A 16,780-nucleotide genomic window follows, 5' to 3' on the forward strand; every position below is an offset into this window, starting at 1 on the left:
ATAGAAAGATCTTAAATGTACACATTAGAATAAACACACTTACAGAGCACAGAGAGCACAAAAGCTAGAGAGAGTTTGCATACCTGCTGCAGTATTAATTTATTAACTCACTGGTGCCTGCTTCTCCATTAATTAATTAATTCAGTACTGCTGCCTGCTGCTCTATGAGTTGATTAATTCTCTAGTACTTCCTTAGTTGTTCTGCAATGTTCATTGTTGTGATGGCGTGGTCATGCAAGTGATTTATGCTGGATGAGTGTTCCTGCTGCAACAGTATAGTGACAAACTGACAACACATTTTGTTGCAATTTTAGTTCTCCAGCTTATTGTTAATTTTTAAGCTTTGCTTTATTACAGCAGTTTTATCTACTCTTTGGGAGTGTACTATCACATTGTTTGGGAACATAGAGATAAAACCTTTTAAGACTACAGGTCTCAACTCTGCGTGACTGATTAATCCCAGATAAAAAAAACACAAAATATTAAATAAAAACAGAAAATGCTGGAAACACTCAATAGGTCAGGCAGCATCTTTGGAGAGAGAAACAGAGGGTTCATGTTTCATGTCAGTGACCTTTTGTCAGAACTCCTGACGAAAGGTCATCAACCTGAAACGTTAACCACTTGATGTTTCATTTTCCATAGCAGACAGGGGAAAATCTCTGCAGACTCTACCCTCAAGAGATTAAAAATGTAAATATTCTGGTAGGGCAAATTGTATATGGTTGTGGAACAAATTGTTAGATGGTTGAATGGTCTCTTCTAGGGCCATCATTTCTTGTTTTCCCATATTACAACAGCGACTCCACTTCAAAAAGTACTTCATTGGCTGTAAAGTGCTTTGAGACGTCCAGTGGTCATGAAAGGTGCTATATAAATGCAAGTCTTTCTTTCTTTATTCTTAGCCCCACTTTAAAACAGACAATAACAAAATGAATAAGGGAATTCTGTCCAGTTCCTGTCCAGGTCTGACATTGCAGCTTCCCACAGCCTCTGTGAGCAAAGCTGTGGAGCTCGTAAGGAATTGTGGGCAATGAAGAGGTCGGAGATTTAAAGGGGCCATGAACTCTGAACCAATACAAAATAAAATGAAGTGACTCAATACATTTTTCAGCCCTTTCTGCCTTTTAAGAAATATTCAATATTTAAAAGAAGTTCCAAATGCGAATATTCAGTTGTTAAAGCTGAATTACCTTCCTAACCTCAACAAATGGGAAAACTGCCTCAGCACTAACACAAATGGCTCAGCAAGCCAGGGAAGAGGCACCAAGGGTCTCACACGCAGCACTCCAGCTTTGTGCAGGGGGTCAACACTGCAAGAGCGGCCCTCTACCCACAAGGGCAAGGAGGCCCTCCAGAAAGAACAATGTAGGAGTACATCACTAAGGCCGTCACTGCCAGCAGTGTCGCCCCCACCACCTGACTCCAGTGCTCAAAGAAGCTTTGTGACCTCAGACCACTGGTCAAGGTCAGTAAGTGCATCTTCAAAAGCCGTCATCTACCAACTGCATCATTAGCCTCACACACTTCTCAATGCACGACCCCCAATCATTCACCTACCAACAATCTGCACCAATAATGAGGCACATCTCCCATTCCTAGCCTCACCCCACCCCCTTGGAGGAGACGGTGCTGGCCATTCTTGGCAGGGGCATGGTTGAGCCCTTGGCCAGTGGCAGGGCTGAAAAGATGTGGGATTTATAAAGTTATAAATGAAATGAAAAGAAGCAATTGCACACTGGGTTTGTTGGTAAATGCACTATGTGATGTGACACTGAGCAATTATAAACTGCTAGGTTCTAGTTCGTGCTGTGTTAGCTGATCTTGACTTGTACAACAGTTGGGGGTTCTATAACTGACCTCAGCATTCCAGGCCAGGGAGGGATAAAAAAAATCAGCCAGGGTTCCTGCTTCAGATTGTTTTCAGTGACATCTACAGGAAAAAATACTCGTGTGCACCATGGGTGAAGACATGATCAGATTTGACTGATTCTGTGTTACGTACCTAGGGTGAGACAATGAATGTTGTGTAGTTGGATTTCAGAAAGATATTTGACACTATCCAAATAATAGACTACTACATATGGTACAAGCCTATGGGATAGATGCACTATATTGGATTGAATAGAAATTGTCTGCTTCTTAGACAGCAGTGAGTTATTGATCTTGAGAAGGTATTTGAGTGATAGCTAGATGTCAGTGGTATGCCACAGGAGACAATGGGCTGGATATTCCGATCCCTACGGGAGGGTACGCACTGTGTACCCACCCGTAGAGACATTAGAAATGCCGGTTTCAGGCATGCACTGTGTGATAAAAATGATAACTTCCGGGAAGTTATGTCATCACTTCCTGTGAACTATGAACTGTGTACATACCTCACTTCCTGTCATATGTCACTTCCTGTTGGACTGGTATAAATACTGGTCTGTTCAGTATTGTAAGAGGCTTCTACCAGAGGCATGGTAAAGACCTCTCTTGTGTATATAGTGTGTTTATAAGTTACTTAAAGCTTACTTTAAAGTTACTTGATGGTAAGTCTCCTTTTTCTTACATCAATTTAAGTAACTTAATATTTACACTGACAAATACTAGACCTTCAGACAAACTCGGAAGTTAAGGATCCAGGGAACCACCCATCATGGAGAAAATCCTTCGGCCTATTCGTCTGGACTTGGACCCGAATACACCAGCAGCTGGCAGGGTATGGAAGCATTGGTATCGTACTTTTGAGAATTTTCTGGATGAATGTAAAGCGGATGCTCCTGCTAAATTGAAGATACTTGTCAATTATGTGACCCCAAAAGTTTTCGAATATGTTGATGAATGGGATAATTACGAAGAGGTGATTCGGGCACTTAAGAAACTGTATGCGAAGACCCCAAATGAGGTCTATGCTAGACATCTACTGGCCACAGCCCGACAAGGGCCAGGGGAATCAATTGACGAATTCCTGCAAGAACTTCGCAGGCTCAGCGTAGATTGTAACTTTCAGGCAGCCTCAGCTGAGCTGTACCGCCAAGAAATGATTCGTGATGCTTTCATCTGCGGGATTGCCTCTCCATTTATACGCCAGCGTCTACTAAAAAGTAAAACACTTGAGCTACAAAAAGCTTTTGACCTAGCTTGTTCACTGGATTTGGCAAAGAGAAATGCAGACCTCTATCAGCTGCCCAGATCTCGATCTGCTGCTGTAGCTGCAACCAGACAATTCAAGCGGTCTCAGGTGAACCCTATCATGGGGGAATCTAATTCTGATAATTCTGATGAAGAAGAGGAGGACGACCCCACTTTAGCAGCCTCTTGGCAATCTAGGAAGGAATGCTTCTTTTGTGGAGATGCTTTTCACCCTAGGAAAACCTGCCCTGCTCGCAATGCAATCTGCAGTTATTGCGGGAAAAAAGGACACTTTGCTAAAGTTTGCCTATCAAGGGCCTCTACGAGGGCCAATCCAGCTAAGGCCTACCGAACTGCCCCAATTAGGGCCTATCAAGATGCTCCAGCTAGGACCTATCAAGCTTCCTCTCGAGCTCTCTCCCGAAGAAGCACACCGAGAGTTTTAGCCACTCTCTGTGCAACGACACCAATTACAGCTGCTTGCCCACAGAACCTGTCTCATGCAGCCACAAAAATTTCAATTAAAGGGCATACCTTAGATGCCTTAATTGACTCAGGAAGTACTGATAGTTTCATTAAGGAACAGATTGTTGCGAAATTGAAACTACATGTCTTCCCATCGGACCAGGCAATTGCGATGGCCCAGTCATCACTTAATACCAGAATCTCCGGCTTTTGTGTTGTTGATATGACACTTCATGGTCGTATGTATCCCTCCACCCGACTTTCGGTGCTCAAGGACTTATGTAGTGATCTCCTCTTAGGGCTGGACTTCCAAAAACAGCATAAGAAACTCACCATTGAGTTTGGTGGATCCAAACCCGGACTTACTATTTCTAATATACCGTCTAAATTACCATTTTGTGCATTATCAGCAGCTTCACTTGATGAACCCTCATTATTTGCCAGTATTCCGCCTCAATGCCAACCGATAATAACGAAATCGCGGCGCTTTAATCAGGAAGACCAATCTTTTATTGCGGCTGAAATCTCTCGACTTCTAGCAGAGGATATCATTGAACCATGTTCGTCGCCCTGGCGGGCTCAAGTCATCATTGTCAAGAACCCTCTAAAACCTCACAAACAGCGACTATGCATCGATTATTCGCAAACCATCAATCAATATACCGACTTGGATGCCTACCCATTGCCACGCATTGATGATATGGTTAATAAACTGGCCGAATACAAAGTGTTCTCAACTTACGATTTAAAAAGTGCCTATCATCAGTTACCCTTGAAGGTCTCAGATAAACAGTACACAGCCTTTGAGGCTAATGGACGGCTGTACCAATTTCGTCGCCTCCCATTCGGGGTTACTAATGGAGTGGCTGTCTTTCAACGGGCAATGGATGGCCTGGTTAAGCAGGAAAACCTAAGGGACACTTTTCCCTATCTTGATAACATTACCATTGCAGGTCACGATCAACAGGAACACGACTCCAACCTCCAAAAATTTCGGGATGCCCTCCATTGCCGTAATTTGACCCTGAATGAATCCAAATCTGTTGAGTCGCAACCGACCATCAACATCCTTGGCTACTGCGTAGGCAATGGTATCATTAAGCCAGACCCAGAAAGACTTCGCCCGCTCCAAGAGCTCCCGTCACCTAAGAATCCGGCTTCTTTACGTCGGGCTCTCGGTCTGTTTGCATACTACGCTAAATGGATTCCTCATTTTTCGGACAAAATCCAACCCTTGCTGCATGCTAGATCATTTCCACTGGGAACAGCGGCTGTTGCAGCCTTTAACCTTCTCAAAAAACAGTTGGAGAAAGCGGCTCTTCACTCCATCGATGAGAATCTCCCTTTCGTGGTTGAATGTGATGCCTCGGAGGTGGCGATCTCGGCTACTCTGAATCAGGAAGGTCGTCCTGTATCATTTATGTCCAGGACCTTACAAGGTGCCGAGCTACATTATCCTCCGGTTGAGAAAGAAGCCACAGCCATCATAGAGGCAGTACGGAAGTGGAACCATTTTCTAGCTCGCCAGCACTTTACATTGATCACGGACCAACGATCAGTCGCCTTCATGCTCGATAATCGAAAACGAACCAAAATTAAGAATAAAATACAACTTTGGAGGATGGAACTGGCCTCTTTTGGTTATACCATTCTCTATCGGCCTGGCAAGGAGAATGTGGCCCCGGACACCCTCACACGGGCATTCTGTTCCACTATGTCATCCTCCACTCTCATGGATGTCCACAATGGTTTGTGTCATCCTGGCGTTACGCGCATGCTACATTTCGTACGATCACGGAATCTCCCTTTTTCCACTGGAGATGTAAAGAAAATATGCTCAGAATGCCGGCTTTGTGCGGAATTAAAACCTCAGTTCTTCCGCCCCTCAGATGGTATACTCATACATGCAACCCAACCGATGCAACGACTTAGCATCGATTTTAAAGGCCCAGTGCCCTCTTCAACTCGGAACACATATTTGCTCACCATGATCGACGAATATTCACGTTTTCCGTTTGCCTTCCCCTGCTCCAATATGCTGGCGTCCACAGTAATCTGCTGCCTTGAGCAGGTATTTTCTCTCTGTGGCATGCCGGCTTATATTCACTCAGATCGGGGTCCATCCTTTATGTCAAGGGAACTCAAGGACTACCTCTCAGAACGGGGAATTGCTACAAGCAAAACAACACCATACCATCCCATCGGAAATGGGCAGGTAGAGAGGTATAACGGTATCATCTGGAATTCCGTACGTCTCGCTTTAAGATCTCGGGGCCTACCAGACCAGCAATGGGAAACAGTGCTTCCGGATGCATTGCACTCTATACGGTCCCTGCTTTCTACAGCCACAAATACTACACCTCCTGAGCGGTTCTTTGGATTCCAGCGTCTCTCATCTCATGGGACATCACTCCCGTCATGGCTAACTACTCCTGGACCTGTATTACTCCGAAGATACGTTCGGACGTCTAAAAATGACCCTCTTGTAGACGAGGTCGAACTAACCGATGCCAACCCCACCTATGCAAACATACGATATTCCGACGGCCGAGAATCTACCGTATCATTACGGGATCTGGCTCCCTGCCCACCAGGACCTAGTGGGACATCGGGTGATGGCATTTCACCAGGAAACTCTTGGGACCTATCGGGTACCCCTCTCCAGGATCCTGATCGGACACCAACTAGCTTGGTGCCGGTAGAACCCCGTGCTCAAGGTTGCGACCCTCCCAGTACCGCGCATGAAAGTACTGATCCACCACAGACCAGCTCTGCACCTCCCTCTGAACAGAGGCAGTCCGACTTTGAACCTATTGGGGCTCGTACTCGAAGCCATGATCTCCCCGACCCTTCACAGGGCAATCCAGGCCACACAGACTCTGACCAATGGCCAACCGCATGTAAGCGGACCAGCGACCCTCTACGACGGGAATCCAAACGGGTGCGACTCTTCCTTGTTCGGCGGCTGCGGACCAAAAGGTAGACCACAGCCTCCTAATCCTGCAAGAGGGAAGAATGTGATAAAAATGATAACTTCCGGGAAGTTATGTCATCACTTCCTGTGAACTATGAACTATGAACTGTGTACATACCTCACTTCCTGTCATATGTCACTTCCTGTTGGACTGGTATAAATACTGGTCTGTTCAGTATTGTAAGAGGCTTCTACCAGAGGCATGGTAAAGACCTCTCCTGTGTATATAGTGTGTTTATAAGTTACTTAAAGCTTACTTTAAAGTTACTTGATGGTAAGTCTCCTTTTTCTTACATCACACTGCGCATGACAAAGCTCTTGACAGATGCTCCGGCTGCCTGGGAGAAGGGCCTCTGTGGGCGGAGAGTTCCGCTTTTTGGAGACCCATAGAAGCATAAGGCCTGCTTTTACCAGGATAAGAGTAGAAATTTTTTTTTTTTTTAATTCCACTGATTTATCATTTAAAAATACTTTTTAAAAAAGGTAAGTTTATTTCTAGCCCCGTTAAAAACTTTAATTATTTTTTTCAAAAATTTTAATTTTTGTTTAAACTAGTTAATTTATGTAATTTCAAGTCATTTTTAAAATGTGATTTAAAAAAAAAAATTTTAAATAATTTATTTGAAGTTTTACTATGTTTTTGGGGTGATCTCCACTCATATAGTTGACAGGTCTTCCTGTCAAATGTATGAAGGGAGATTCCATTCTCTGATTGGCTCCCCATGGCCCACGTGATCCCAGGGATGCTGCAAACTACCTGCACCTCTGGGATACGTGGGCCCTGCACACCGGCAGTTTGGAGAGGCCCAGCAGCGGAACTGTGCGTCTCCCGGGAGCCCTCAGGTAAGGGCACAGATTTTTCCAGATCGCAGCCCTCCGCCCGCGGGAGGCCTGCGATCGGAATATCTGGGCCAATGACTTGGAGGAGTCGTGTCCAAAGTGTCTACATTTGCAGATGACACCAAATTAGGCGCAGCAACAAATGTTTATCAGCGTGCACAAATTCAGAAGGATCTGGAGAAGTTAGATCTGTGGGCAGAGAAGAGGCTATTTAATATGGAGCAGAGTAAAATTAAGATATTCAACAGAGGAAAGTACTGTGTTGATTAAGTACCAAATAAATGTGCTTGCACTGTCACAACAAGAAAAAGATCGTAAGGGTTGGTGGTGGTGGTGGTGAGAAACAGATTACTAAAACCATTAGTCCATTATTCACTGACAGTTAAAAAAAGCAAACAGAATATTGGGATATAACCTATGGGTGTAACTTATCAGTCAAGAAAGGTGATTCTAAAATGATACCTGGTCTAGGTAACACTAAATCTGTAGTACTGCATACAGTTTTATCTTTCACTTCATTAAAGATAATTGGTTATTGAAGGGCGTTTAAAGGAAGGCTACTAGATTTATTCCAGAACTTAAGAGGTTGGCTAGTATGGGACCTCTCTCTTAAAGACTGTACGATGATTTGTTACAAGTATTTAAGATTAAAACAATGATGAGTTGAGAAATTTGGATCCAGATAAGATTGCTGTTGTGTATAAAATACAGAAACAAGGGGCCATAGCTTCAAATGAAAGACAACAGGAAAAAAAGAGAATGGGAAATTCGGGCAAAAATTTTCAGTAAAAGTCAAAGCCCCGGACCCGGCACAGACCAATGCTGAAGGTGCACAGGAGTGGAGTTGCAGCCTCCATATTACTATGTCTGCCTGCAGTTCTAAAAAGACAGCCAGTTAAAAATTCACAGCTTAATTATTCAAATCCTCAGTGCATTAAAAACCTCTTTAGCAAATCCATCTGCAGAAATATTTTAACATTTAATTTACATACTAAATTAAGAAAATTAGGGCACTAAAGGAAACATCTAGACCATCAAACTTATCCCACTCAGACATGCTGCAGCCTCATATACCATCAACCCCCCCTGCCGTCTCTCTCCCTCCCCCCCGCCCAATTCACCCTCACTTAGTCATGCAATCGCCTGGGAGAGGCAAGTAATGGAGCAAAATGATCTGTAGCCAATTTAGGGAAAAATAATTCTGGGAAATTCCTCTGACCTTTAGCTCCAGGAGACTGCAACAACCCCCAAGTCTCCCTATTCCCAGCCAGCTGCAACCTACCTTTTATAACATGAAGCTCCTCACTCAGCAACTTGTCCAGCTCCCTTTTGAAAGACTGTCGGGAATCCACATTCACCACGCTTCAATAAATATGTTCTAGAAGGCAATGAACTAATGTGAAATGAAATACTTCCTAATATCTAACCTAATTCTTTATTTGCATATTTAATACTTATCTCTGCATCTCAAAAAACTAGAATCAACTTGACAATATATTCCCTTCATGATTTTAAAAGCCATAACCATATTCTCTCTATGCCTCCATTTCTTGCATGAAAAAAACCCAACCCCTAGAACCTATCCTGAAAACCAAGAGGCCTAATAATAGGTATCATTTTGGTTGCCTCCTTCATACCTTTTCCAGAACCTTGTTATTTCCCGGTGTGTGGGCTCCAAAACTGGGCAAAATACTCCAAGTATGGCTGTAACACCCAAGTACAGTGTTCTTAATTTTATATTTTACTGTCCTAGTAATACAATATAAAACTATATTTGCTTTCCCAATCACCTCATCACACTGTTTGGCGATGATCGGTGATTTATCTACTATCACACCCAGTACCCCCACCCCACGGTCCTCTCCTTTTCTGCAACCTTTAGTGGATACTATAGTGTATGTACCTTTAAGGGGAGAACTACTTTTTACAGCTCCTGTATACTGTAGTACCGGCAGTGACCACACCTGTATATAAACCCTGAGTAGGGATCTGTACGTTTAGTTTTAGAGTAACCCTCATCCAGTAAACACCTGTTGATTGTTCCCTGCAGTCTCGTGTCTAGTTATTGAAGGACACATAACATCAAGATACACGGATCTAACATTGGCGACGAGGCAGATTCGAACCTACCTGCAACTCCATCACCTCCCAGGGATTCGCTCCTGGAGAACAGTGGAAGAAGGTCGAGGCCAGAAGCACGGGCGTCGCCCACGAGCAACCGCCCAGTCATCCAGCGGAGATTTGAGCATCGCAGGGGAGGCTGTTGAGAGCTGGGCTTGGTTCTCCAGTCACGGTGGTCCAGCGAAACGGGCTGGCAACAGGTACGGCGCAGACCCTTCCCGGACAGCGGCGGCTAGAGCCGACGGCACAGAAAAGGCCGAGCAGCATTGACAGGAGAAGAGAGAGGGTAGAGCGCACAGGGCGCAGCCGGTGTTCAGGACCAAACGGCGTCGACGGGAGAAGAGAGGCGCGAAGGAAAACGCGCAGAGCGCAGCCGGTGTTCAAGGGACGAGCAGCGTCAGCGGGGAAGAAAGGGAAACGCGCAGAGCGCAGCCAGTGTTCAAGGGCCGAGCAGCCGCAGCGGAGAAGAAGGGAGAGTGCGGGAAATGCCATTTTGAGCCACAGCGGAGAAGAAGGGAGAGCGCGGGAAAACGCCATTTTGAGCCGCAGCGGAGAAGGGAGAGCGCGGGAAAACATCATTTTGAATCGCGAGAAGAAGGGAGAGCGGGGGAAAACGCCATTTTGAGCCAGTCTAACCACACCCAGGGATGCCGAAGAGTGGCAGTATCACAGCGTTCGACAATGAAGTCGAAGATTGGACGACATATGTCGAACGCATAGAAGTGTACTGCAAGGCGAATGAAGTGCCAGATGAGAGGAAAGCGCTGGTATTGTTGAATTCAATGGGTGCAAAAACGTATGGCTTACTGCGAAACCTAGTAACCCCAGAGAAGCCAGTGGAAAAGGATTTTGGAAACATGGTGTCAATCCTACAGGACCACTTAAACCCCACACCGCTGCTGATAGCAGAAAGATTTAAGTTTCACAGAAGGAACCAGCATAAAGATGAAAGTAATGCTGAGTATTTAACGGAACTGCGCAAGCTATCGAAACACTGCCAGTTTGGAACGGGACTAGCAGATACTTTAAGGGACAAGTTTGTGTGTGGGCTTCAAAGTGAAGGAACCCAGAAACGGCTTCTATCAGAAAAGGATCTTACGCTGGACAAGGCTTTCAGCATGGCAGTATCACATGAAGCAGCCGCATGGGACGCTGCAGAGATACAACGGAGACCGCAAGAATATGGCACAAATGAAATGTCATACAGAAGCGAAGTGCTATCGCTGCGGCAGAACAACACACGACCATAATGATTGCTGATTCAAGGACAAAGTGTGCAGACAGTGTGGAAAAGTAGGACACATAGCAAGAGTCTGCAGGTCGGGAAAGAAAACCAGCAGCAAGAAATCTCCACAGGAGAAGTACAAGAAGGTACATAAGGTGACGGAGAGTAGTTCAGACGAACAGAAAAGTGATACAGACTCCGGAAGCAAGGAGCTGGGTTGTCTGAAACTACATAAGGTGATCAAAACGGAGGATCACCAAACTATCTGGGTCACGCTCAAGATAGCTGGAGTCCAAGTGAAAATGGAATTGGACACAGGATCAGCCCTAACAGTCATAAACCAAAGGGACTACAAGCGGCTATTCTCACATATACCCTTGAGAGATACAGAGATTGTCTTGAAGACGTACACGGGGCAAAAAGTCAACCCCAAAGGAAAAATAAGGGTGAACGTTATATATAACGGCAAGGAAACACCAAAAATTGACCTATCTGTATTGCCAGATGCAGGACCACCACTACTAGGACGTGAATGGATCCGGAAGATACAGCTAGATTGGCATTCCATACAAGCACTGACTGTAGATGCCAAAAAGGATGACGACGTCACACCTGGACGACTGTCAAAAATGCTAACTGATGCACAAGAAGTGTTCCAGGAGGGACTCAGAACACTAAAAGGAATAACAGCAACGATCAAAATAGAGGAAAATGCAAGCCCAAAGTTTTTTAAGGCCAGACCGGTGCCTTATGCAATCTGCCCAGCCGTCGAAGCAGAGCTGGAAGGTTTGGAACGTTGAGGAGTACTGTCCAAAGTGGACTGGAGCGAGTGGGCTACACCCATCGTTCCTGTAATGAAGAGGTCGTTGAGTAATACGCCTGGGGAACCAAAGAAGGTTCGCATCTGTGGGGACTTTAAGGTGACAGTGAACACAGTCCTTCACACGGTACAATATCCGATTCCACGGATTGAAGATATTTTCGCCTCGCTATCTGGAGGGAAATGCTTCACTAAGATTGATCTGGCCCAGGCGTACCTGCAAATGGAGGTAGAAGAAGCCTCGAAACAGTACCTCACGATCAACACTCAAATGTCTCTACCAATACAACCGGCTGGTGTTCGGGGTAGCATCAGCTCCGGCTATTTGGCAAAGGGCAATGGATCAAGTCCTGCAAGGGATCCCAGGGACCCAGTGTTATTTGGACGACATCCTGGTCACGGGCGAAAATGACAGTGATCACCTTACCAACCTGGAGCAGGTGCTCACTAGATTGAAGGAATATGGGCTCCGAGCAAATCACCACAAATGCGAGTTTTTCCAGAAGCAGATCTCGTATTGTGGCCACGTTATTGATGGAGGGGTTACATAAGTCCCCTGAAAAGATTGAGGCAGTAGTCAAGGCTCCAGCACCGGAAAATGTGTCACAACTGAGGTCGTTCCTCAGGCTGGTGAACTACTACCATAAGTTCTTGCCGAATTTGTCTACAGTACTACACCCACTGAACACCCTACTGCAAACGGGGGTACCATGGAAGTGGAATGACGAATGTAAACTAGCTTTCCAGAAGTGCAAAGAATTGATCACATCAAAAGAGGTGTTGGCTCATTTCAACCCAGCACTACCAATTCGGTTGGCGTGTGATGCATCACCCTATGGCATTGGAGCGGTGCTGTCGCACAAGTTCCCAGACGGCTCGGAGAGGCCAGTAGCCTTTGCGTCTCGGTCAGTAACCTCAGCCGAGCGTAACTACACCCAGATTGACAGGGAGGCATTCAGCCTAGTGTGGGGAGTGAAAAAGTTCAACCACTATCTGCACGGGCAGAAGTTCACCTTGCTGACTGACCACCAACCACTTGTCTCCATCTTTAATCCAAAGAAGGGCATTCCGGTGATGACTGCGCAACAGCTACAAAGATGGTCCCTTTTTCTAGGGGCAAACCAATATGAAATAGAGTATAAGGGCACGAAACAGCATGGAAACGCCGATGGGCTATCACGCCTGCCACTGCCTACTGCGGAGGAAGCACCAGCAGTGGACACTGTCGAAATATTTTATTCGACTATAATTGAACGCTTGCTAGTAACTAACGCTGATATAGAGAAGGAGACCCGAAATGACCCGACACTGTCTCGGGTATATGATTTGACGGTGAAGGGATGGCCAGCACATGGCGACTCACTGTTGCCAGCATTCTCATCCAGAAAAAAACTGTTGTCAGTATGCCAGGAGACCTTGATGTGTGGATCCCGAGTGGTAATTCCACCCAAGTTAAGGGAGAGAGTGCTAAATGAGCTTCAGGAAGGCCATCTGGGAGGGGTGAAGATGAAAAGCCTTGCTAGGGCTTAAATGTGGTGGCCGGGGATCGATCAGCAAATTGAGGACCTGACAAAGAGCTGCTCAGGATGCCAGAAGGTCCAAAATGCACCACCACATGCCCCTCTACACCCATGGGAGTGGCCCTCATCTCCATGGCAACGGGTGCATATTGATTTTGCTGGTCCATTCATGGACTCAATGTTTTTAATAGCCGTGGATGCGCACTCGAAATGGCCTGAGGTGATCAAAATGTCGTCCACCACCACGGAGAAAACTATTGCAGTCCTACGGACCATATTTGCCAGGAACGGCTTGCCAGAGCAGATTTGCTCTGATAATGGACCACAGTTTGTGTCCGAAGAGTTTCGAAGATTCATGAAAAGGAATGGGGTAAGGCATTACACATCCGCCCCGTATCATCCAGCCACAAATGGATTGGCTGAGAGGTTCGTACAAACCTTTAAAAAAGCAGTAAGGGCCATGTGCGATGACGACATTCCACTGCAGCACAAGGTGGACAATTTCCTGTTAACCTACAGAAATGCGACACATGCAGTCACCAACCAGACCCTGGCCATGATGTTCTTTAACCGAAGGTTGAGATCTCGTCTGGATTTGCTCAGACCAAATGTACGAAGGGATGTTGAGAATAAGCAATTCCAGCACATCAATGAGAAGCCGACAAGGAGCTTCAATGTAGGGCAACCAGTCTTGGCCCACGACTACCGAACAGAGAAATGGCAACCAGGAACGATATGCACACGGCAGGGGCCACTAATGTACACAGTGGATGTTGGGGAGAACATTGTGAGACGCCATGTTGACCAGATCCTAGAGTCACAGGAACGAGTCAACCCCATGTCTCGCGTACCTGGTGATGAACCCGACATACAGGTAGCATCTACCCCAGAAACAGTAGCATCGGAAGCTGATGAACCAACTGACAACAGGGGGCCTCCGCACCAAGAGCAAGACACTCAGGAAAGGCGCTATCCAGAAAGGATCAGGAAGCCGCCCCAAAGACTGAATTTATAAATGGACTATTTTCAGTTAATGTGCATGTTAACCTTCATTTAACAATTAATGATTTTATGGTACTGTTAATCTAAAAGGGGAGGAATTGTAGTGTATGTACCTCTAAGGGGAGAACTACTTTTTACAGCTCCTGTATACTGTAGTACCGGCAGTGACCACACCTGTATATAAACCCTGAGTAGGGATCTGTACGTTTAGTTTTAGAGTAACCCTCATCCAGTAAACACCTGTTGATTGTTCCCTGCAGTCTCGTGTCTAGTTATTGAAGGACACATAACATCAAGATACACGGATCTAATAGATACCAATGCACCGCATTGAAGGACATTTGCCACATGGGCCCATTCCCCTAATCTGGGGTGTCAGCTTCACTCAGTGGTAGCACTCTCAATTCTGAATCAGAGGTTGTGAATGCAAGCCCGACTGTAGGACATAACCTAGGCTGACACTTCAGTGTGTGCTGAAAGAGTGTTGCGTCGCTGATGGCATGGTCTTTCAGATGAGACATCAAATTGATGTCTGTTCAGGTAAGATCCCATAACGCTATTCAAAGAAGAAGAACAGAGTAGTTCTCCTGGTGTTCTGGCCAATGTTTATCACCTAATCATCATCAAAACAGATTAACTGGCCATTAGTCTTGCTGCTGTTTGTGAGGCCTTGCTATAAAAGAAAGACTTTAAAATAATGTCTTTCACAACCACCGGATGTCTCAAAAGCACTTTACAGCCAATGAACTAAGTGGAGTCACTGTTGTAATGTGGGAAATTGGCTGCCCTGTGTGCCAGTATAGCACATCAAAAGTAATTAATTGGCTATTAAGTGCTTTGGGATGTTCTGAGGATGTAGGTGCCACTATACAAATACAAGTTATTTGTTCTTAATTTATCAGCTTGCACATTTTTGTTAGCAGCAAATGTATTAATGGTACCATTATGTCCTCATCCAAATCAGTTATGAAAATGGTGAACAGGAATGGCTCCAATACAGATCCCTGCAGGACTCCATCCTGGTCTCAGGCAAATGATGTATTTCAGATTCACTTCAGAATTAAACATTTGGTTAAGTGATTAAGCAGTTCTAGTAAAATACTAAGTTCTTTTATAAAAAAAAGTAATTCCTCACTGCAGTACTATGTTTTTTTTTGTTCACAGGATGCAATAAAGCTGGCAAGGCCACACTTATTGCCCATCCATAGTTGTGCTTAGGTGATGGGCTTTCTTCTTGAATCACTGCAGTGCTTGTGGTGATGGTGCTCCTACAATTGCAAATAGAAATTAGAAGCAACAAACTAATAATTTCAGATGGTAATCTTTTCAAATATCTCTCCCGCTTTCAATTGACTGAGCAAATGAGCACCTTAAAACGTGCTACATTATATATTGATTTATATACTGATAATCAAATTATTAATCATCACTCACTAAACTCGCAGCGATTGCACCACAATCATATGGCATCATAAAGCAGCTGTATGTAGCCTCCTGGTTACTGGTATGTTTAAAGACAACCACCCTCAACAAAACTAGTTAGATGAAATAGCACTGCTCTCTCCAACCAAGCTGCTGAGGTAGGGAGGAGCAAGGATATAGAAAGGCTTGTAGATGAGAACAAGGATTTTGAAATCAGTGAAAGGGGGATTTACAGAGCCAACGAAGGTGAAGACACATGTATCAGGGGAGCAGACGTAATGCATTTGCAAAATAACAACACATGAATTCATTCAAGTTCCATGATTTCATTAAAATCTGGCCCAAATCGACGGTTTTGCATAGTCTATCTGAAGTGAGCATATCACTCCACTTCAATGGCTCAACCGGCATTGTTTTAGTCCACTGCCAGAATGTAATTTGTGAACAGTAGAACTCGGCAACTGCAATAAAGCATGGAAATAACGGACAAAAATGCTGGAAATACTCAGCAGGTCAGGCAGCATCTGTGGAGAGAGAAACAGAGTTAACGTTTCAGGTTGATGACCTTTCATCAAAACTGGAAAAAGTTAGAGATATAACAGATTTTAAGCAAGTGTAGGGGCAGGGAAGGGGGGAGGGGAGGAAAGAACAAAAGGGAAGGTATGTGATAGGATGGAAGGCAGGAGAGATTAAAAGACAAAAGGGATGATGGTGCAAGGCAAAAGGAGATGGTAGTGGGACAAGTTAAACAAAAGATGGGTCTACAGGAGGTGTAAATGGGAATGGCAGAATCAGCAACAGCTGCCATGTGAAAAAATAGGGGCAGAGGTTATGGCCTGAATTGTTGAACTCGATGTTGAGTCCAGAAGGCTGTAAAGTGCCTAATAGAAAGATGAGGTTCTGTTCCTCGAGCTTACGTTGAGCTTCATTGGAATCGTGTAAGAGGCTGAGGACGGTGAGGTCAGAGTGGGAGTGGAGCGGAGAATTAAAGTGACAGGTGACCGGAAGCTCGGGGTCACACTTATGGACTGAACAGAGGTGTTCCACAAAGCGGTTAACCAATCTGCGTTTGTCTCCCCAATGCAGAGGAGACCGCATTGTGAGCAGTGAATCCAGTATACTAAATTGCAAGTAGTACAAGTAAATCACTGTTTCAGCTGCAAGGAGTGTTTGGGGCCCTGGACAGTGGGAAGGGAGGAGGTAAAAGGGCAGGTGTTGCATCTCTTGTGCTTGCACAGGAAGGTGCTGTGGGAAGGGGAGAGGGTTGGCAGTGA

General features: G+C 45.2%; 1 protein-coding gene across 2 annotated transcripts in view; it reads right to left on the minus strand.

Moving 5' to 3' along the window:
• naalad2 (N-acetylated alpha-linked acidic dipeptidase 2) overlaps positions 1-16,780 on the minus strand; it is a 223,168-nt gene that overhangs the window by 144,336 nt on the left and 62,052 nt on the right. The gene's annotated exons all lie outside the window — the stretch shown is intronic.

The sequence above is a fragment of the Somniosus microcephalus genome, chromosome 10 (assembly GCF_052327205.1).
Source record: "Somniosus microcephalus isolate GS21.2 chromosome 10, FLI_Smic_1.0, whole genome shotgun sequence".
Classification (NCBI taxonomy): Eukaryota; Metazoa; Chordata; class Chondrichthyes; order Squaliformes; family Somniosidae; genus Somniosus; species Somniosus microcephalus.